At 34.9% G+C, this 23303-nt stretch overlaps 1 protein-coding gene across 1 annotated transcript in view; it reads left to right on the top strand.

The window, feature by feature from the left end:
* IGFBP2 (insulin like growth factor binding protein 2) overlaps positions 1–23303 on the top strand; it is a 63523-nt gene that overhangs the window by 13914 nt on the left and 26306 nt on the right. The window lies entirely within an intron of this gene.

Here is a 23303-nt window from a genome sequence, read left to right as displayed (position 1 = left end):
CTATCACAAAATTATCTAGTCTATTATATTACCATGCCTTTTTATCCAACCATTGATAAAACAAATCCCATATCATATAAAATTGTTTATCTTCTTGTTCTCTAATTTCAAATGTCAGTTTACTCATTTCAGCACAGTCCATAATTTTTTTGATAATTTCCTCCTGCATAGGTATTTTGTCATTTTTCCAGTTCTTCGCAAATACATTTCTAGCTGCTGTTAAAACATTTACAATCAAATATTTCAGTTCTTTACTGTATGTATCCGGTATGACTCCCAATAAAAAGATCTCTGGTTTAAAGTCTATATGTTGTTTTATCATTTTTTCCAACCATGTGTGGATTTTAGTCCAATATTTCTTTGCATCTGAACATGTCCACCACATATAGTAATATGAACCAGGTATCTGATGACATTTCCAGCATTTATCCGATTTATTCTTAAACATTCTCGCAAGTCTTGTTGGGGGTAGGTGCCACCTGTAAAACATCTTATACAAATTTTCTTTATATGCAGTTGACATTGTCATTTTATAATTTTGAGTCCACAATTTTTGCCATTTTTCCAAATCAATCTCATATCCAAAATTTTCCCCCCAAGCAATCATCGTTTCTTTAAGCTGCTCCTCCTCCAATTTAAATTCTAATAGATGTCCATAAAGGTTTTTAATTATCTTTTCATTAGTACCCATCAAAATTGTGTCTAAGTCAGTCAACTTATCATAAATACCTTCTGCCTTGGAGTCTTTATCAAACCTACATTGTATTTGCAAATAAGAAAACCAATTCATTTTTACACCTTGTTCTTCTAACGTTTGCATAGATTTAAGTTCACCCTTTTCTTTTCTTTTTTTATAAATTTTTATTGGTTTTTAAAACAAACATAAACAAACAAAACATAAAAACATCAGGCCATCTTCCATATATGTACATACAGTGTGCTGGTTGGTTTACAAATTGTTTTGTGCTTCCATTTCGTAGTCTTCAATTACAATTACATTGTATATGATCTCGTATTTTCAATCCAATATTAAATACATTGGTATCATTATTAATCAATCATTTGACTGTACTTTTATTCATTCATGCTTTAAGAAATAATCATATTTTACTTAATTTGTTTTGGGACAATTCATATTATCATCCCAAATCTATCCTAAAATCATTTTGTAGATATAGTATTTTCTAAAAGTCTACATATTTCGTTACTATACTTTATTGTCTAACCATTGATAAAATAGATCCCAAACTTTATAAAATTGTTTATCATCCTGTTCTCTAATTTCAAATGTCAATCTGCTCATTTCAGCATATTCAGCATATTTTCTTAATAATTTCCTCCTGTGATGGTATTTTCTCATTTTTCCAGTTTTTAGCAAATACAATCCTAGCCGCTGTTAATACATTTACAATCAGGTATTTCAAATCTTTACTATATATTTCAGGTAAAATTCCCAATAAAAATATCTCTGGTTTCAAGTCTATATGCTTTTTTATCATTTTTTCCAACCACGTGTGGATTTTAGTCCAGTATTTTTTAGCATCCGCACAAGTCCACCACATATGGTAATATGAGCCAGGTGTCTGATGACATTTCCAACATTTTTCAGATTTGTTCTTGAACATTCTTGCTATTTTTGTTGGGGGGAAATGCCACCTGTAAAACATCTTATACAAATTTTCTTTATATGCTGTTGACATTGTCATTTTATAATTTTGAGACCACAATTTTTGCCATTTCTCTAGATCAATCCCATATCCAAAATTCTTCCCCCAAGCAATCATAGTTTCTTTAACTTGTTCTTCTTCTAATTTAATTTCTAATAAATATCCATACAATTTTTTAATCACCTTTTCATCAGTACCTGTCAAAATCTTATCTAAATCAGTCAGTTTATCATAGAAACCTTCTGTTTTAGAATCTTTATCATACCTTGAATGTATTTGCGCATATGAAAACCAATTCATCTTTATACCTTGTTCCTCTAGTTTTGTATAGATTTAAGTTCACCCTTCTCATTCAATATTTCACCATATCTAACTGTTTGTTCCTTTTTGTATATTATAGGATAAGAAAATGCTTCAATAGTCGATAGCCAGACTGGAATTTTCAATTAACTTTGTCTTTTAATCTTCTCCCAGTTTAACCACAGAGACTCCCATATATAATGTCTTCTAAAATACCCCTGTGTTTTGGTTCCTTTATACCAGAGGTGGGCAACTATGGTCCTTTTATGACTTGTGGACTTCAACTCCCAAAATTCCTGAGCTAGCATAAAAGAGCCATAGTTGCCCACCCCTGCTTTATACCATAGAAAAGCATGCCACCCCAACAACAGATCATGTCCTTCTAACGTCAACAATCTAGTATTTCTTAATGTTATCCATTCCTTAACCCAGTGGTCCCCAACCTTTTTTGTACCAGGGACCAGTTTCAAGCACAAACACTTTTTCAAGGACCGGGGGGGGGGGAGAATCTGAGTTTGGTGGTTTGCTTGCAGATGTTTCATTACCTGACTAGGTAACATCTGATGTTGTTACCTAGTCGGGTAATAAAACGTCTGCCAGCAAACCACCAAGTTCAGGGAGCGCCTTGGCCCTGCCTCCCTCAGCCCCACCCCTCAGGTGTCTCCCTCCCTCAGGTGTCTGCCTCGTTCCTCTCTCAGTCGCTCTCTCGCTGCTCCACCAGCCCAGGAAGAAACTGCTTCAAAGAAGCCGGGGGGGGTGGCTTTTCCTGTTGCCGCAGCTCCTCCGAAGCGCCCGTTTACCCCCACCTCGCACGCCCACGCGCGGTTCAATCCACAGTGCTCCGTTCTGCTTGCCTGCCTGCCTGCCTTCTTCATTTCGGAGCAGCTTCAGCTGATAAAAAGAGGTGAATAGTTATTATTCTCAGCCAAGCTGCTCCGAAACGAAGAAGGCAGGCAGGCAGGCAGAACGGGCACTGAATTGAACTGGCGTGCAGGTGGGCGGGGTGGGGTGACCGGCACTTTGGAGGAGCTGCGGCGACAGGAAAAGCCACCTCCCCGGCTTCTTTGAAGCAGTTTCTTCCTGGGCTGGTGGAGCAGCGAGAGAGCAACTGAGAGAGGAACGAGGCGGGAGGAAACCGAAGCTGCTGAGCCAGAGAGCAGGACAGCCTTCGGTTGCTTCCTCCCTCCCCTTCTTTCATTTGTGTCCTTGATCCCCGATCCCAGCAGCATTCACCGAAGGCGAAGAAAGCCGCCATTTTTTAATTTTTTTTTCTTTGCGGCCCGGTACAGAGTGCTCCACGGACCGATATCGGTCCGCGGCCCGGTGGTTGAGGACCCCTGCCTTAACCCACATCAAATATGTAGCTTGGTAATACAACTCCCAATTAGGCAAACCAAATCCTCCTCTTATTCTAGCATCTTGCAAAAGTTTTAACTTTATTCTCGCTTTCTTACCTTGCCATATATATTTCAACACAATTTTATTTAAATCTTCAAAATAGTCTTTTCCAAGCCTAATTGGAATTGTTTGAAACAAATATAAAATTCTGGGTAATATATTCATCTTGATTGTTGATATTCTCCCTATTAATGACAGTTGTAAATTTTCCCATTTTGCCAAATCTAGCGCTATCTGCTGCTTGAGTTTAATATAATTATTCCCTTTTAGTGTACTGCATTTTGCTGTCAAGTATATCCCCAAGTACTTGATCTTATTCGTGACCTGAATTTTCAATAGGTCTGTCAGTTCTTCCTTTTGTCTTAATAGCATATTCTTTGTCAAGATCTTTGTCTTATCTTTATTTATTTTCAAACCAGCCACCTTTCCATATGTCTCTATCTTTTCTATCAATTTTGATACTGTTTCTAGTGGGTCTTCTAAAATAAAAACCAGATCATCTGCAAATGCTTGCAACTTACATTCTTCCTTTTTAGTTTTCATCCCTTTTATATTCTTTTCATCTCTAATATTTCTATTTAGCACTTCCAAAGTTAGCACAAACAACAGAGGTGATAGTGGGCACCCTTGTCTTGTTCCTTTTCTTATATCAGTAGAGTCTGTCAGTTTTCCCTCTATCATTACCTTTGCCGTTTGCTTATGATATATAGCTTCTATTGCTTGAATAAATTTTCTAGCAAAGCCCATCTGTTCCAGCAGTAACAACGTGAACCGCCAATTCACATTATCAAATGCCTTCTGTGCATCTAGAAATATCAAAGCCATTTGTTTTTCAGGATGTGCCTTGTAGTATTCCAAAGTGTCCAAGATTACTCTCATATTGTCTTTAATTTGTCTCTTTGGCAGAAATCCATTTTGATCAGGATGGATAAAATTATTTAAGTTTTTTTTTAAGTCTTTCTGCCAATATTGAAGCAAAAATTTTATAATTTGCGTTTAGTAGGGAAATAGGTCTATAGTTCTTGATTTGTAATGGATCGGCCTCCTCTTTTGGAACAAGTGTAATATAAGCTTCTGACCATGATTTAGGTATCCTCTTTTTTAACATAACTTCATTAATAACTTCTAGCAATGGAAGATTCAACGATTCTTGTAATGTTTTGTAAAATTCTGCCGGAAGTCCAGCTGGGCTGGTGCCTTTCCATTATTTTGCTTCTTGAGTGCTTCAGTTAACTCCATCATCGTTATATTGCTTTCTAACATTGTTTCAATCTCTTTAGGTATCTGAGGTAATTTAGCATTCTGTAGGTACTGTTTGACTCTTTCCTCATCAATATTCTCTTGTGTGTATAGTTTCCCATAATAGTCTCGAATGATTTCCTTCTTCTCTTTACTACCATAGCAAACTTGGCCTTGATCATCTATTAATTGCAATATTTTCCTTGATTCTTTCTCCTTTCTCAATTTATGTGCTAACCATCTACCTGGTTTATTTGCATCTTCAAAGTAATTCTGTTTAGCACCTCTAATTTTCTGTGCTAATTCTTCTTTTTCTATTAGACCCATTTTATGTTTGGTTATATCCATTTTTAACTTAATGTCCTTTTTCTGTGGCATTTTCTGTAGCTCTTTTTCAAGTCCTTTATACTCATCCTCTGATGCCTTAGAGGCTAATCTTTTCATGGTATTTCTTTTCCTTGTATAGTCCCAACTTCAGCAGCTTTAATGGCTGCCTCTTTGCCGCTGGCAAGAAGAGCTTCTCCTGGATCTACCAGGGACTTTGCGGTATCCCTGGGATCGACAGGATGTGCTCTTCACTTTCACCATCTCTTCAGGATGGTTTAGATCCGATAGGATCGTCCAGGAGCAAAGATATTGGCAGCGATCTCAGACCTCCAAGATCTCATGCCGTATCATCGTGACGCCAGCTCCGTCCAAGTTCACCCTTTTCATTCAATAACTCCCCATATCTAACTATTTGTTCCTTTTTATATATTATTGGATAAGAAAAAGCTTCAGTAGTAGATATCCATGTTGGAATTTTTAAATAATATTGTCTTTTTATCCTCTCCCAGCTCAAAAACAATGCCTCACGAATATAATGTCTTCTAAAATACCCCTGTGTTTTAGTTCCCTTATACCAGAGAAAGGCATGCCATGCCAACAGCAAGTCATGGCCTTCTAAAGTCAGTAATCTACTGTTCCTTAGTGTTATCCATTCCTTTACCTACATCAAACTTGTCGCCTGGTAATACAGCTCCCAATTGGGCAAGGCAAACCCTCCTCTCATCTTGTAACAGCTTTAATTTTATTCTTGCTTTTTTACCCTGCCAAATATAGTTCAACACAATTCTATTTAAATCTTCAAAAAACTCTTTCCCTAATCGAATAGGAATTGTCTGGAATAAATATAAAACTCTAGGCAATATAGTCATCTTAATTGTGGATATTCTTCCAATCAATGATAATTGCAATTTTTCCCATTTCATCAAGTCTGTTGCAATCTGCTGTTTGAGTTTAACATAGTTATCTTCCTTCAGGGTACTGCATCTTGGTGTAATATAAATCCCTAAGTATTTAACCTTGTTTATGACCTGTATTTTTAAAGTTTCTTCCAACTCTTTCTTTCGTCTTGTTAACATATTCTTTGTTAATACCTTTGTTTTGTCTTTATTTATTCTCAAACCTGCTACTTTTCCATATTCTTCTATTTTTTCTATTAATTTGGGTGCTGTTTCCATAAATACCAGGTCATCTGCAAAAGTTTGCAATTTATACTCCTTTTTAATTTTCATTCCTTTTATTTCTTTTTCTTCACTGATATTCCTGTTCAACACTTCCAACGTTAACACAAACAGCAGAGGTGACAATGGACAGCCTTGCCTTGTCCCTTTTCTTATATCTATGGATTCTGTTAATTCTCCATTCACCATCACCTTTGCAGTTTGTTCATGATATATTGTTTCAATGGCTTGGATAAATTTCTTACCAAAGCCCATTTGTATCAGTTGCAGTAAAATAAATTGCCAACTCACATTGTCAAAGGCTTTTTGAGCATCTAGAAACATCAAGGCCATTTGCTTCTCAGGGTGTGCTTCATAATATTCCAGAGTATCCAAAATGATTCTCACATTGTCTTTGATTTGTCTCTTTGGCAGAAATCCATTTTGATCAGTATGAATAAAATTATTTAAGTGTCTTTTTAGTCTTTCTGCCAAAATTGAAGCAAAGATTTTAGTCTGAGTTCAATATAGTCTGAGTTCAATAAAGATATAGGTCTATAATTTTTAACTTGCTGCAGGTCTGTACCTTCCTTCGGTATAAGTGTAATGTATGCTTCTGACCATGGTTTTGGTATTCTTTTCTTCAACATAACTTCATTCATGACTTCTAGAAGATGAAAATTCAATATTTCCTGAAAAGTCTTATAGAATTCCGCTGGCAACCCATCTGGACCTGGAGCTTTCCCAGCATTCTGTTTTTTTTAAGGCTTCTGTTAGTTCCATCATTGTTATACTTCTTTCTTACATTGTTTCAATATTTTGGGGTATCTGAGGTAAGTTTGCTTTCTGAAGATATTGCTTGATTTTTTCTTCTTGAATATTCTCTTGAAAGTGTAGTTTTCCATAGTAATCTTGTATAATTTTTTTCTTCTCCTCATTTCCATAACAAACCTGTCCATCTTTATTTATCAAGTGGCTAATTCTTCTTGCTTCTCTTTTCTTTCTCAGTTTATAAGCTAGCCATCTGCCTGGTTTATTTGCATCTTCAAAGTAATTCTGTTTCGCACTTTTAATTTTTTGTGCTAATTCCTCTTTTTCCATTAGTCCCATTTTATGTTTAATTATATCCATTTTATTTTTAATGTCTTTTTTGTGGGGTCTTCTGTAAGTCTTTTTCCAGTCTTTTATAGTCATCCTCTAATGTCTTAAATGTCTTTTTCTGTTTTCTGTTTCTTCTCCTAGTATAATCCATTATCCAGCCACTTGTGTAGGCCTTCAGCATGTCCCAGAGATTCTGTAAAGATGTATCCTCTTTTCTATTTTCTTTGAAGAAGAAAACAAGTTCTTTCTTTATTTTCTGTTTAAAGTCTTTTTCTTTCAAAATCATATTATTTAGAGTCCACCTAGATCTCCTCTTGTATCCTTTCCAGATAACTGATACTGGATTATGATCTGCCCATGTGTTTGTTTCTATTTCAATCTGTCATACATTAGTCAATAATTCTGCTGACATCCATATCATATCTATTCTAGACCAAGATGTGTGTCTATTTGAATAGAAAGTATATTGCTTACTTTCCGCATTTCTCTCTCTCCATGAATCTTTTAAATTAAATTCTTCTGTTATTTGAAGGAAGGATTTTGGTAGTATCTTTCTAACTTTCTTTGTTGTTTTCTGTGTTTTATTAGTCCAACCAGTCATTAATTATTCCATTAAAATCACCCAACATACAGATATTAACATAGTCCAAATCAATTATTTTTGTATGCAACTTCCTATAGAATTCTTCTTGTTTATCATTTGGGGCATAAATTGCAATTAAAAGTGTTTTAACACTGTTATCCATTATCTCCACCATCAAAATCCTTCCATCATCATCTGTATAAATTAATTCTGCCAAAATTGTTTCTTTAATATATAATGCCACACCTCTTTTTTTCGATTGTGCCAGCGATGTAAATAATTTCCCTAATTTTCCTTGTTTTAGTATATATTCATGTTGCTTTTTAATATGTACCTCTTGTAAGCAGATTATATCAAATTTTAATTTATCTAATTTGTAAAATACTTTCCTTCTTTTAATAGCCAAATTAAGTCAATTTATGTTAATCGTAATCAATTTTCTTTCATCCATGTTAAGCTTTATAAGAGGGTTTTATTGCTCTAGTAGATCTCAATTCTCATTGTTCTCTGGGTTCACCACCTACTGCACCTTCTTTTTCTTTTTCAATTACTGCTATACACTCCTCTTGGAATTCAATTAGGAATTCAACTCTTCCTTTCTTTCTTCTTCCTCCTTTTCTCTAAAGTATTCTAAGTAGAATAGCTCAGCTTTTCCAACTATGTCAATTCTGTGTCTTTGTTCCTGCCAAGTGAACAAAAGGAAGAGGGCAGAGCTGGCATTGTGGTGGTTGGATGGGCGGTCTTGATTCTCCAAGATCACCGTCGATATTTCAGCTGCTGGTCAGTCCCCATGGACCTAAACCATCCCGTAGAGACGGTGATTGACAAGGGCACGTCCTGTTGATCCCAGGGACATCGCAAAGTCCATGGTTGATCCAGGGAAAGCCCTTTTTGCCGGTGGCAGAGAGGCAGCCTTCCAAGCTGCTGAAGCTGGGACAGCTCCGGAATGGAAGAGATTGGAAGAAAGTGTGCTAGCTTGGTGAGATGAACTTTTACTTATTATTTCTTGGAGAGAACACCCTGAAAAAATGAAAGTGGACTAAAAGTGAAGAGGAAAGAGTTTAAGCGGCGTCATTAATTGTCAAAGTGAAAATTTGGGGGTTTTCCCCCTTTTTATTGGAATTTTGAACTTGGCAAAGCTGTTTTACTTTAAGCTGGACTGGTACTTTTTAATCTTTTTATTTCTGTTTGTATTTCTTTCTCCTTTTTTTAACAATCCTTTTGAAAATTCTTTTTTGATTAAGACTCTTCTGCTTGATTTAAGATTTATTTTTCTCCCTTTAAAAAAAGGGGGGGAGATTTTACTTTTTTTTTCTTTTAGTTCCTAGTTGTAGATTGAGGAGGGGGAAGTGAAAGTGAAGGAAAGTAAATAGCACTGCTGCCCAGAGGCTTGAATACATTGTTTCTTTCTTCTTTCACTAGTTTGTGTTACAATCAAGGACTCTGAGCTGTGTATTGGAAAAGATAGAGATGAGCATGGCAGTTTGTTTATTCAGGTGCTCATTTCTGAACAGATAGCTGGAGTCTGGAGTTGAAGTTGAAAGAGAGAAGATTGAAGTGACCTTGAAAAACTCTGAGCTGATTTATCAAAGAGCCTTGGATATTTGGCGGCAAAGGCTTGTTTTATATTAGAATTGTTTTTTACCTTTTGCCTCCCTTTCTCTCCCCCCGCCCCCCCCACTAGTGGGGCTCTATTTTTCTCTTTAATTGGATTTTAACTTTTTAAACCAGGAACTAGAATGTAAACCTTTTATTTTGGTTTTCTTTTTGTTTATTAAGAGGAACATATAGAATATTTTTCTTTTTTCTTTTTGATTTTTTACATCTACCATCGCAAATAATTGGATTAAGGTATACAAGTGCCTGAAGAGTTTCTTTTTTCTTTTTTCCTTTGGAGTGGCAACTGTTTGCCTTGGGTTTTTGTTTTTTTCCTTTTTCTTCTTTTTTTCCCCTCTCTCTTTCTTTACAGATAAGCATTACAAGATGAGTAGAAAGACAACAGCCCCAGCTTCTTTGATACCAACTCCCTCACCATCTGGAGGACAATGCTCTATACAGACAATATTGCAACAGGAAAAAGAGAAAGAGAAGGAAGTGACATTACAAATGATCATGCAAGGAATTCAGAAAATTGAGCAAAAAATTGAAAAGACAGATGAAAAGTGGAAAATATTCAACAGATGATGATCAAATATGAAGACAGATTCAAAAAATTGAAGAAGATATACAAAGAGATAAGAAAATTGGAGATATTGATATTTGTTTGAACGATATCAAGAAGGGAAGGGGTGAGTCATTAGGATGGGAAATAGACAAATCAGAATTTTACTGAAGATTTCAAAATATAGAAGAAGGGAAAGGTGAAAACCTTGCTGAAATAATGGCAGAAATATTGGCAGAAGCACTGGAAATAACTAAAGAAAAGATGATGGATGGGATGGATGAAGTGTTTCGTGTCCACACAAGATATGCAGTGAGGAATAGACTACCAAGAGAAGTTCACATCAGATTTACTAAGAAGATTATTAAGACACAGATACTCCAGGTGGTGAGAGAGAAAACATTAAAATATAAAAATAAAGAAATTGTGGTGCTGAAACAGATACCAAGAAGAGTAAGAGAGATGAGAAGAGATTATTTATTCTTGACTAAAGAGCTACTTAAAAGAGGAGTAAACTACAGATGGTTGATGCAAGAATGGAGATTTTTGACAGACACCTCAACACTTCAATTCTTCTTCTCCTTTTGAATAAATACTCCAGTTCTCTATTCCAATCATGGGAGACTTCCAGCTATGTGTTATACATATTAAATTATATTTGCTGTTCTGTACTAGAAGCAGAGACTCATTTTTACTTATATTCTGAGTATTGGTGTATAAACAGTTAAGTTCATACAGTGTCATTTGGAAGTGAACTCAGAAGTCATGTCGTCTACCTCCTTGTTTGTTGCAAGACCCAATACAGCATCTTTGACAGAGGTCCATCTGGTCTTTGACTGAAGACTTCTAACAAAGGAGAACTCACCACTTACTGTAGCAATCTGTTCTTAAAATGAGGAAGATCCTTATGTCTAATTTGAGCTTGCTTTCTTACAAGTTCAACCCATTCATTTTGACACTGCCTTCTGGGACAATATAAATTAAATCTAACCCCTCTTCATTTTGGCAACCCTTCCAAGAGTTGTAGATTACTATCATATCTCTCTTTGGTTGTTTCTTCTGTAAGCTAAATATTCACAGATTCTCTAATGGTTTCTGGATTCTTCAACTTTGTGGTAGCCCACTTCTGAACCTGCTCTAGTTTTCCAATTTTAATCTGACCAAGATGAATAAAGAATAGAATTGAACAATTAGATAGAACAGAATATGATAGAACATTTTTTATTGTACATCTCCCAGAGTCATTTAGATGAGACAGGTGGTATAAACAATGAGATAGATAGATAGATAGATAGATAGATAGATAGATAGATAGATAGATAGATAGATAGATAGATAGATAGATAGATAGATAGGCAGGCAGGCAGGCAGGCAGGCAGGCAGGCAGGCAGGCAGGCAGGCAGGCAGGCAGGCAGGCAGGTAAGTAGATAGGTAGATAGGTAGATGATGATGATATGAGTGGATGGAATAGAATGGAATGGAATGGACAGACACACCCATGATTTGGGTTGATTAAGTACCCTAAGACAGCATTTTCCACTGCAGCAGTTACATCACAAGGCTGTTTATAAGCAAATGTTATTTCTGATTTAATTGTGTGATTTAGGAGGACCACTTTCAGCAGTACTCCAACTTTATATAATGCACAAGTCTAATGCACATTTCCTGGGGTTAAGTTAAAGGCAGAGTTAAAAATGTTTTTTAAACATTTTATAATATGTGTATATTATTTGTGAATCTCTCACCCTATCTGATTGTCAATCTGTCCAATTGAATGATATGATCCTACACTGTCCAATTGAATGATATCCTAATGGATTTATAGGAAAACAATCTTTTTTTTAATGCATAACTACTTCTCGTTAGTGGGCCAGATTCAGCCACACTTTGAATAGATTCATAAATAGCTTAAGTCCATCAGATTTTGATGGGTTAATTTTAGACATGACAAAATCTTTATCCAACCTACTGTTTTCTGTACTTGTTAATATGGTAATAAATTAAAATTTCCCACATATTTTCCACTATCTTACTCTCCTCAAACAATTGCTAAATTAAGACATTAATTAAGTAAAGACATTTATTTTAGCTGTTACATCCAGGGGAAACTTTCTCTAAATACTTGTGACCATAGCTGCAAGTATGTTTTAAAAAACTACTCTCCCATCAGTTCTTAACCAATTCATCTTTTCATTTTTCTCACAATACATGTTAGAACAGGATTTAAGGGTTTAGTCAGTGCTGCATGACTGCCTATGTAGAATGAAGATACAACTGGCGAAGTTTTAGTTCATGTGGTTAATTTACAGCAAGGGCAGGTAGCTTCACCTTGCCTTCAGGCTACATCTTACCTTGAAGTCGAAAAAAGGCAAACAGTATCCATTGTGAATCTGAAGCTGAGAAACATGATTCAGTGTGCAGATATGCCTCTAATGAAATTATTTTTAAGTTCTGATAGAACTACTTTAGTAGTTCATGGAGAGTAAAAAAGTCCAAAGGCAGTTTTAGACAAAATACATATATGTTAAACTTTTGGTCTTCTTATAAATGAATGCCTTATGGTAAGTTTTGGGTTTTACAGTTTCAGCATATAGTATATATTCTCCATTACAGCATCCATCAATTTTATTGTTTTCAAATAAGTTAGTGGACTGTGTTTGTTTGTTTGTTTGTTTGTTAGATTTATATAGCCGCCCATTCACTCTTAGAGACTCTGGGTGGCTTACAAACAATAAGTCCTTCAAAATTTAATTCTGTGTATCTTAATTCTGAAATGTGTTATCCTACATCCATCACATTCTCAGTTTCCCTAGCTTTATTTACAATTCCCATTAGAAATTACCCAATGGATAGATTAAGGATGGCACTGTTTATGTTAGTATTCTCAATATGAGAAAGAGGTAGGAAGGGGGAGGAACTCAGCCTTTCTTTCTTAACAACCCGGTGGGTTTAATTTCAACTTCCACAATTCAAAAAGCCATGCTAACTAGAAATTGTATTTAAAGCTATCTAGTTCAATTATCCACCAAATAATTGTCTCATACAAACATTTACAGAAGGATTCCTAAACAAATTTTCAAAAGCTTTCAAATATACAATGTGATATGTCACATCACAAGTCTATTAAATGCCAATTAAGTTGCCTTTTTCTGCTCTTTTGATGAAACTGTCCAGAATCTATTAATTGAGACATATTTATTTTTGTTTTGATAATCTAGGTTTGATTTGAATCAAACTGATGCTTTATATATAAAGCAAAATATGTTGCAGGGTGCTCCATACAATATTTGATAAAATGCATTTAGAGTTGTTCCTTTTCAACGTTATATCTTAAGTTAAGCAAAATAATCCACAACCCAATATGCTGTTCTAGTACTGTGAATTTCAACCATTGATTTGTTGTTGATGTATTTAATTCTGCGAAGAGTTTGCTTAAACTATGGGGTTTTCCTCATCAATCCCCACCCCAGTAGCAATGGGGTGGAAATAGCATGGAAGTAAAGAGAGAAGAAGTAAATGTTTAACTTCCATCTTTGAATAACTTTTTCTTCATGAGGAGAACACGGTAGCAATTCAGCCTAAACTATGGCTGTTTTTCCTTCTTTTGTTATAATCAGCAAAGCTTAGTTTACAGTGATAAAGTTATGAAATCTATTATGATCCTATTAGAAAAGCTGAAAGAGTATAAAGAGCAACTCAGCTTCTATTAGAAATATGTAATACTCTGCGTCTGTGTGTGTATGTGCCCACCACACATGTGCATGCGCACACAAATGTCCTACAGAACATTCAGCCTAAGAAAAATTGTTGAATACCATATGACTTTAATAGACACAAGTTACAGAACTTTGGCTGGTATCCAATCTCATGCAAGTGGATATCTGGTTGTGCAACCAGAATATCTCTTGTTTTTCATGAATTTTCCAGGAAATCCCTCAGCTCTACAAAGGAGGCATAGAGATATGCAGAGTTGAGAAGCAGGAATCCTTTCTTTCTAAAGGTTTCCATTTTGCTGGTGAAGAAAAAATACTAAATACAGTCCATCATTATGTATTGCTAAATACAGTACATACTATTTGAAGGGAATACAACTTCTTAAAATGCACCTCTCCTAGTACACTTTGGAAAGAGGTGCAAAATATGCTTATCAGACTTGCAGATAATACAGAATTGGGTGGGAATGATCATTATTCTACAAATGAATGAACATACAATCTGAATGAACATTCAAGTAAATAAGTTGAGAATAATAGGACATTTTTAAAAGATAAAAGCACCATATATAGGATATGAGATATTTGGTTTGGTAATGGTATCTTTGAATAAGGCTTTAGATTAGTGTGTGTGTGTGTGTGTGTGTGTGTGTGTGTATGATTGTGTATAATAAAGTTTATATAAAGTCATAAAGCAGCTATAGTTGCTTTCCATACTTCTCTCATATTCACCCTTAATAAAAAGTATATTATATATGTGCTCCATAGCTGCTAATTTAACAGCAAGTGATATGCCTTACTTCCAAATAAGAACATGTAAGTTCAAACAGACAATATTTGATTGATACCTTGACGGTCAAGTTAATTATATAAAGGTGCTTAAGGGTGAAATTTGTTATGTCTATTCTCTCCCTCCTCCTCCTCTTCCTTCTTCTTCTCCTTCTGAATGCCATTTGTTCAAAGATTTGTGCACCAATAAGAGTCATATTATACACTTAGTTGTGAGTAAATGGATAGCTAAAGAACGTTTCCAGACTTATTACCCATCCTGGTGAATTGCACTAAGAAACCTTATACAAAAAATGAAGCATATGCTAGCCTAGCCTTCTTCACAGAATTGTTGTGAACCTAAAGGCTACTATAGGGTGGAATTTCTTGAACAATACCACATCTTCTTGTAGGGAAAGTGGGATTGAAAAAATGTTACAACTATACAAATAACATTTCCTTGTTTACTGGTGTTTTTGTAGCTTCTTCTTACTTTGCACTAATATTTAAAGCATCATGCACGTGCTTTCATTAGATAAGATTATGACCTTTTGTGTTCAGGTTGTTTATAGTCCCATTTGTGTTGTTTTCCTGTTTGGAATCTTTGTTGGGTAAAATTGTTTCTTTTTACTAGTGGTGAATGATTTAGAGACATGGGTGTGATGAGTTTCCCTTGGCTTTGAAAAAAAGATAACGTATTTCCTTTTGTACTAAACAAAATCAGGAAATAATAAAAATAATAATGAGGAAACAAGGATCTCTATTTCCACAAAGGCTCATGAAGTATCGCATTGTGAAACTTATTCAAAAGTACCTTATTAACCCTAAAAAATCCATTTTTCTCCCCACCCCATACACTGATAGTAATTTTCTTCCTTCTTAATTTCTGTATGCAATATGTCCTTTATAATATGACTGTACATTCTTACTTTCTGCTGAAGATACTTGTGTTCCCAACATATAAATAATAGCCTTGAGATGCAGTAAGCAGTGGTTCTGGGGAAATGTGATGAAACTTAACTATTTTCCCTGCCACATCTCTACCATATCAGCATGGAAATTGGGGGAGCTTCTTTTGCCACCACATCTTAGTAAGTCCTGAGAAATATTTTTCTGCAGTTGCACTGAGACTCTGTAGTGAGGAAAATTATTCCATTGAACTTTATCAATGGAACATTTAAGGACTCACCAAAGTGATGGTGACACAGGAGGTTGCACATATGTGATTATAATTTTAAATTTTAGTCTAAAAATATTGGATAGAAACTTATTTCAATTGAAGCATATGCTGTCAGTATCAGCTGTGGTCTGATTGGGACAAGCTAATTTTACTGACAAGCTTCATTTACTGCAGAAATGTGGCATGCATTAACAAAGAATATAAACTAAAGGTGGAATTCTAATTACAATTCCAAAACAAAGGACTCTTCCTCACAGTCATGCTAATGTGCTTTCCTCCTATCCTTGAATCATAGCATAAAATTTCATTACAACCTCCCTTTAGCATATTGCAACAGTGAGTCTGGGCAGTATTAATTACTACAGGGTTGCTTCAGGACAGGGAGGGTAACTGATTTAAAATACAAAACAGAAACTCTTGGGTATATTGAGCCTCTGGGTTTTTCTCTCCTTTCTTCCTTCTGAAGCCAATTTCCCTTGTAAATCAATTTTAACTAGATAAACAGTTTCTTCTCCATCCCCCATTCCACATTTGTATCTATGTTTGAGAAAATCTCATGTGCTTTGCCTACTTTACAGTATACCCAGTACACACCTAAATGCATAACATGCATGCTTACCAATAGCAAGATTCATGAGTGACAGACTATTGATCTTTGGGCATTGTCCCTTCCAGTATAAAGAGAGAGAAAGACCTGGTGTCCAGTCTCTCTTTCAGCTGAAGTCAAAATGGAAGTGCAGTACCAAACAACTGAATTGAAGGGGGCATTTTACAGGAGATTGCTAGGCCAATTGGAGTTGAGCAGATTACTGACCATGTCATCTCCAAGCTTATTGCTGAGGTGCCCTAGAAGTTTGTCCTGAGAGAAGAATAGAAACAACACTTCCAATTTAGAATATCTGAAGATAGCTTTAGGCTGCCTGAGCAATAGATTGAGGATAAAATGGAGGTGATGTCCCTCAAAAAATAGTTACTAAAGTATCAGAAGGATACTGTGAAGCTACTACATGGATATTTCTGCAGTAAGGAAACTAACCATGGAATCCTTGATGCTCTCTGAATCTAAAAAATCAAATTAAGGTTAGTTTCTTTCCCAAGCCCATACAATTTCTCTTCTACACAGATAGCCTCTTATACATGAAGAGCTGCTTCCTACTAGACCAGATTATTTGTCAGTGAACTTCCAAATTATTTCTGGTTGCTTTTGGCTTTCCAAAATTTCTGACTGGAATATATGTTTAAGAGGAGTAAATATCATCCAGTGGAATTTAATTCTGAAGGGTTTGGGATTGTACTGTCAGTGCTGATTTTAATGATATTTGGCCTTGGCTTCTTCCAAGTTCCCTGCTTTGCCAAAAAGGATTCAAAAAGATTTCCACTACCAGAATTATTGGTTGGAGTCCACAAACATAAACTTAGATGAAAAGAGTGAGAAAAGGATAAATACAGCCAAAAGAGTCAAAAGGTTTAACACATATGGCTGATATAAGTGTAGTTAGAAGCCAGGATGTCCCAGAACTACCTTGAAGCTTCTATGGAGTTCTGAATACAAGTTGGACTAGATGAAGGGAGAAGAGTCTCCTCATGCATTCAGTTTATTAAAAGGCTATTAAGAGGCTATTGTGCCATGACTGTTAAACTTAATATATAGAACGAAATGAATAAGTGTATTGATATAAGGCAACAGGCTTGTATTTACATTTTATTAAGATTCTTGGATATAGAATTTGCTTGCTCTTTTTTTTTTCATCTTCCAAAAACCTTTGTGCCTTAATTTTTGCAGAATCTTACATAGAAAAAATATTGAACTAAGTATGTGAAAAAACATACCTACAATGAGGTGGTTATCCATATGATACAAGTTTCTTATAAGATGGGAAAAGTTTGGAGCAGAATAGATTTCTAATCTGGAATGTTAATTGTATTTATTTCTAAACACAGGACAATCCGCTATTTTGTATTGCAAAACAAACTGGAAGTTAACAGCATCATCACCACCATTGTGCAATGCTTCCCTGAACTTTGCACTTTTGTATTTTCTTTTTCTTGCCTGATTATCAAATCTTATAAAATTAACTGAATTTAGGGGTGGGGTTGCATAAAATCATTTAGGGTTAAAGGGCAATAGAAACATTGCTTTGGAAATCACAACAGTTCCTGGGATTGTGACATTCTGAGAATACAGAATTTTGCTTAATCTCAGTAGTTGTTTTGTGGATGACCTTGAGTCTGGTTAATTATTTCATTCGGCATTTATTTTTCTTAGAAGGCTGTAGAATAAGCAAACAATAACAACCTCATAGGAGCTGGTGATCTTCATATGAGCCAATTTTTTTTCTGTTGGTATCTCAGATATCACTGTGATGTTTGCAATGTTCTTTCAGTGGAAATCATAATTACAGAAATGATTTAGAAGTACACATTTTATTAGTAGCTGGATGTACCTTCTACCTATTAAGATTTTCCATGTCTTGCTTTCGTTAGTCTCTCCCAATTGCCACTGTTCTAGTTGTGGTCTAAACTGAAAATGAGGTATGTTTCTGTATCCAGAATTTACTATAGTGACAGTCTTTTTTTCAAGTTACAGAAAATCCAGGAACATTGGTCCGCCGCCACCCACTACCCACAAATGTACAAATCCAGTATTTCTGAGATTAATGCAAAAATAAAAAGCTTAACTCTTAGGTATATTTGTTGAAACTGACTGCTAAGTTTTGCAAAACTGGCTAAATGCAAACCGTAAGAATTTTGATATTGTCCATGAAAGACACAGCATATACAGTGTACAGAATGGAATTTTGTTTTAAAAGGCCAATGTTAGGTCTATGTTTTTATCTTTCATTCATTAGAAAGCTAATTGATATAGCATTAATCTACCAGTTACGTGTGGTTATTTATATTGTGTTCACATAGCAATAAGATAATATTTTTCTCTTATGTTTAAGAGTTTACGCTAGCAATTTAGAGCAGATTCTCAAATCATTTATAGCAAACTCTTAACAATTTTTATGGCAAGAACTCTTAAAATTATGTACTATCAGGAACTGGCTGCTATATCATAAAATGTTAAACATAAACCATTGCTGTTTATATTCTATCACCACTGCTTAAGGCTAAGAAATTTAGTCTTCACTGATCAGAAATAAATGCTGCCTTGTTTTGCACAGTTACTTATATTCAAAATATTTTTCTACATTTATATGAGATATTTTATAAATTCTCACTCCTTTGATTTTCTGGTAATCTTTAATTAAAATAGAGGGCAATAATTGAAAAGATTATCTTTTTTAAAAAAAATGCTACTTTACACAGACAAGATTCCCCCTGTCTACAGGTCACTAATAATATGAAGAACTACCAACACAGCACTACATTGGCAACTTTAGGAGAGGAGATACCTCAAACCAGCCATTGGCCATTTCAGACAGATTATTTTTTAAAAAAATTAATATTTTAATTATCTCACACTATAGAAAAATGATAAGTGTAACTTCCTTTCCATAAAAATGGAATAATCTTGAGAATCATAGTGTCTGTTTATACATATATATTACAATCGTAATAGTACTATATTATTTGCATAAAATAATATTTTAATGTAAATCAACCTTAGCATATGACTAAATCTCTTTTACTAATTCCAGCATACACAGACATGCATATTATGGATATTAGAAATCTAACTATTGTTATTTTCTTCAGGTTTATACCATATAAACTATAAGAGCATCAGGAAATGATGTTTTAGGTTTGACTTCAGGAAGGCCAACTTGCCCAGTCAAATCAAAATATTAAATCTGCTTATTGAAAGAATGACTATATACCGGTAGATGCTTTAATTAGGATCTGTGTTTGTAATTCTTTTCTCCTTTGTTTGGTAATGGATGAGCCAAGTAAAAGCTTGTATATGATCTATGATTAATTCTGCTCTTTCTTTCTTTCTTTCTTTCTTTCTTTCTTTCTTTCTTTCTTTCTTTCTTTCTTTCTTTCTTTCTTTTTCTTTTTCTTTCTTTTGCTATATGAGAAAGAGATGACAGAAAGATTCTTGAGTTGAAAATTGTGCAATTTACTTTAAAGGTCATCTAGTTTATCCTTCTCAGTTGCCCCTTGTTGCTTTCCAGTTCTGACTTCAATTATCTGTCCGCCTGCCCTTTCATCCACTGCAAGAATTAACCCAGAATTTTCTAGACTGGAAACTCAATTCTAACTGAGTAGTACTTTTTAGTGTCACTATCCACTTCTACATCTAGGAGGAGAAAGGTATGTTGAATATGTTCACTGCCTTGAGTTATTCATAAAAATAATAAAGGTGGGATCCAAATAAATAAAAATTAATTGGACAGTGAGACACTCTGACTGAACCCCTTTTAAGATAATCAAGGAATTAGCTCATTATGGGTGTTCACCCTGAAAAGAAAAAATATATTATCCAGTAGGGGTGGAAGGAGAAAAAGTCTTGAAATTTTTAAAAACATTGTTGAACCTGCTATCTGCAAATTTTAGAAGTTACACCCAAACATTTTGGGGTGGCATCAGATTAAGGAGGAATAGTACATGTATGATTGAACTGGACGGATAGGTAAGAGACAGTTTCTACCTGCTTAAGACACTGGTGATTTTGCACCATTTAGTGCAGACAGCATAGGATTCTTGGCATTTGTTCATGATACCTCTTGATCTCCATGGAGATAAACACAAGATGCTTTCCTTAAGACAGCAATAAATGTACAAGATTTCTGTAAAGGAAGAAGAGATTAATCTTATAGAATCAAAGAGTAGCATGTTCCCTTATTTCAACATTGTAAACTGTACTTTTTTAAATAGAGGCATATTTCCAGTGTGATTGGGACTACATGCTTGACTAGACACAAGTTAAGAATTTTGAATTGCCTGTATCTGACAGACTTGTCATGATTTTTGAGGGATTCAAAATAATTATCAGATGTATCCTTAACATCTTAATATGAGATCATTTGTGACTTCTCCAGCAGTGAGACTGTTGAACAATAGGGTGGGAAAAGACTTCAGACTGAATTTGGTCTTCCCAATTTGCAATAGCAGAGATATCTTCAACTGAAGTATGTTCTAACAGATCAACGTGGACCAGATGCTTTAATTATTTCAAAGCACTTGTTTTGCTCTCTTATTTGATTGAATCCATAACAGAATTAAAACCCACCAAAAGCTCAAATATGTTTTCAAAGTAGAGATTTATGGGATATCCCACGCATGGGTTAAAAAACTGGAATTTCCAATAAAGCCACATCATGTCCTTCCGTAAAATGTTAAATGATATTAACAAATCTGATATTAACATTGATTCATCAAAAAAGTTGTATTTGGGGTATAATAGACTCACCAGAGAAGATAGTTGAAAGGATGGATATGAAATTTTATGTGCTGATAGTGTAAAAAAATATTAAATATTCACTGATCCCTATAATATGGTGATGTGATCATTTAGTATTTTTTTAGAATAGCGTATTAACCTATGTATTTAGATTTATGGGGAAATCTTGAAATGTTAAATATGTTAATATTGAACTATATCTCTCTCCAAGCTTTGTAAACTGATAATTTATCAGGAATCATGGTTGCATCAAGTATGAGGGGGACTGAAAGAATCATATTGAGAAATTGGAAATATGTTACTACGCCAAATATCCAAATATTGGAAATGTGTGATCTATCTGTTTTGGAAAAGGCAATATTTTCTCTTAATCAAAAAATGTAACAATGTGTGTTACGTAGTAGAGATTTTGTAATACTTTATAATATTTTATACTGATTATATTTCAGTTGTGTATTTATTAGTACTTCAACTACTATAAGTATAAAACATAAGAGAGATTGAGAGCTCTTGCTGTTGTGTTCTCACCTCTGGCAGGACATGAAAGTACAAGAGGAAACAGATGGGCAAGTCTTCTGCAATGTTGGCTATTTTGCTCCTTTCCATTTAAAAAAATGTGAACTTTTAATATGTTCAATTTGCAAGAAGTTAGATGGGATAATTTGTACAAATATGACATTTATTTACTTACCTGCTAAGAATGCATCATATCCCATCTTTAATGAACTCTGTGTTAAAGAAACATGTAATCAATATTGAAATCTTGGCTGCTATGCATGTCTCAGCTCATTTCTTCTGAAGAACCGTTCATAAAAATGCAGGCAGGAATTTGTAGGCCTAGCAGCTTTGCTGGTGTCTTTTGACAATTGCTGAAACACTAGGCTAGAAAATGACTTGGAGCAGGTAATACACTGGGCTGGTTTGATGGCCTCTTGGATAAATGTCATGGCATGTAGGAATGACCTTGAGGGAGAAGGAAAAGAGATAGTTGCTGCCTAGGAAATGATCAGACAAAAGAGGCAGGAACCCTCCATTTTTAATGGCCGGAGGACGAAACTTAGGAAGGTCGCACCCTAATTGATCAGGGGGTTAAAAGTGATTGTAGTATCTTAAGACTTGCAAAGATTCTGTTAAACTTGAGGAAGCTCACAATAAACATGATAAGGTAGTCAGCAGAGCCTTATTGATAGCAGCTCCTTAGATGTGGAGACATCTTTGAACTGTTCATGGTATTCTGCTTTGAATTAAATCTCGTTTTGTTAATTAAATCCCTCTTTGGTTTATTCATGAGAAAGAGGACTATTTTATTTCTCATCCTTCTAGAGCAGGGGTGTCAAACTCACATCATCACAACGGTGTCATGTGCCATATCAGGACTTTTTCCCCCTTCACTAAACCAGGCATGGGCATGGCCAGTGTGTGACACATACAGCCCACAGGGCCAGGAATTTGACAGCCTGTTCTAGAGCAGCCAAGCCAATGGAGATTTTCCCCATGGATACTGATAAGAATTGTGGAAAATGCTGAAATGCTTTTTGAAAGAAGTGGGAAAACCCTTCTGTGTACAGCCTGTTTTATTGGGAAAAGTAAAGTGATAATTCGTTTTTACTCTTTACTTTTCCTCTTGAGCTCTGACTTCGATGGTCATGCTGGAAAATTTCCGTTGTCATGTTCATGTCCTTGTACAGTACAAGGAAGAATAATAGTTCCTGTGAAATTTATTAGAAGTAATACTGATCAAGAGGTAAAACACAAAGATGTAGATAATTTGAAAATCTTCGTAAAGGAGTCTGCCTTATCTTGGAACCTAAAGACAAATTAAAACCACGTGTTTTTATTTTTCAGAGTTTGTTTGAATGACTAGTTGGTCCAAGTCTGTATTACAGATAAATATAAAAATGACACCTAGGAGCTTCTCAGGTGTCCATCCACCATCAATACCCAGATACTGGATCATGCATGTACAGTATATTGGTCACCTGGATTCTATTACCTCTAATATGTATAAAGTACAATATTTCTGCTTTAAGTTTGAATAATTTTCCCTAAGTAGGCATCTATATGTATGATTTGCAGGTATGGTGTGATTCCTCTTTTTTTTTTTTTTTTTTTTGACAATGTAAGCATTGTTGGGAGGTCTGAAGGAAAGAAATTCCTCAGGTCTCATGTCATCTTTTAAAAAGACCTATTTAATTTTGGTCGGTAGGGGAATAAGAAGCAGAACCACAATGAAGAAGAATCCATAGACAGGCAATTTCACACATTTTTTATCCTGAAAGTACAGAGGCAAAACTTACCTGTATTCAGTATTTGAAAATCAACAATTGCACTTTAAATTAGATCTGTATATCATCAGGAA

Source organism: Notechis scutatus, chromosome 1 (assembly GCF_049901735.1).
Source record: "Notechis scutatus isolate UNSWTSFEM ecotype Mainland chromosome 1, rNotScu1.2, whole genome shotgun sequence".
NCBI classification, from domain to species: domain Eukaryota; kingdom Metazoa; phylum Chordata; class Lepidosauria; order Squamata; family Elapidae; genus Notechis; species Notechis scutatus.
Note: the sequence above shows the minus strand (reverse complement) of the source record. Positions and strands in the feature narration are given on the sequence as shown.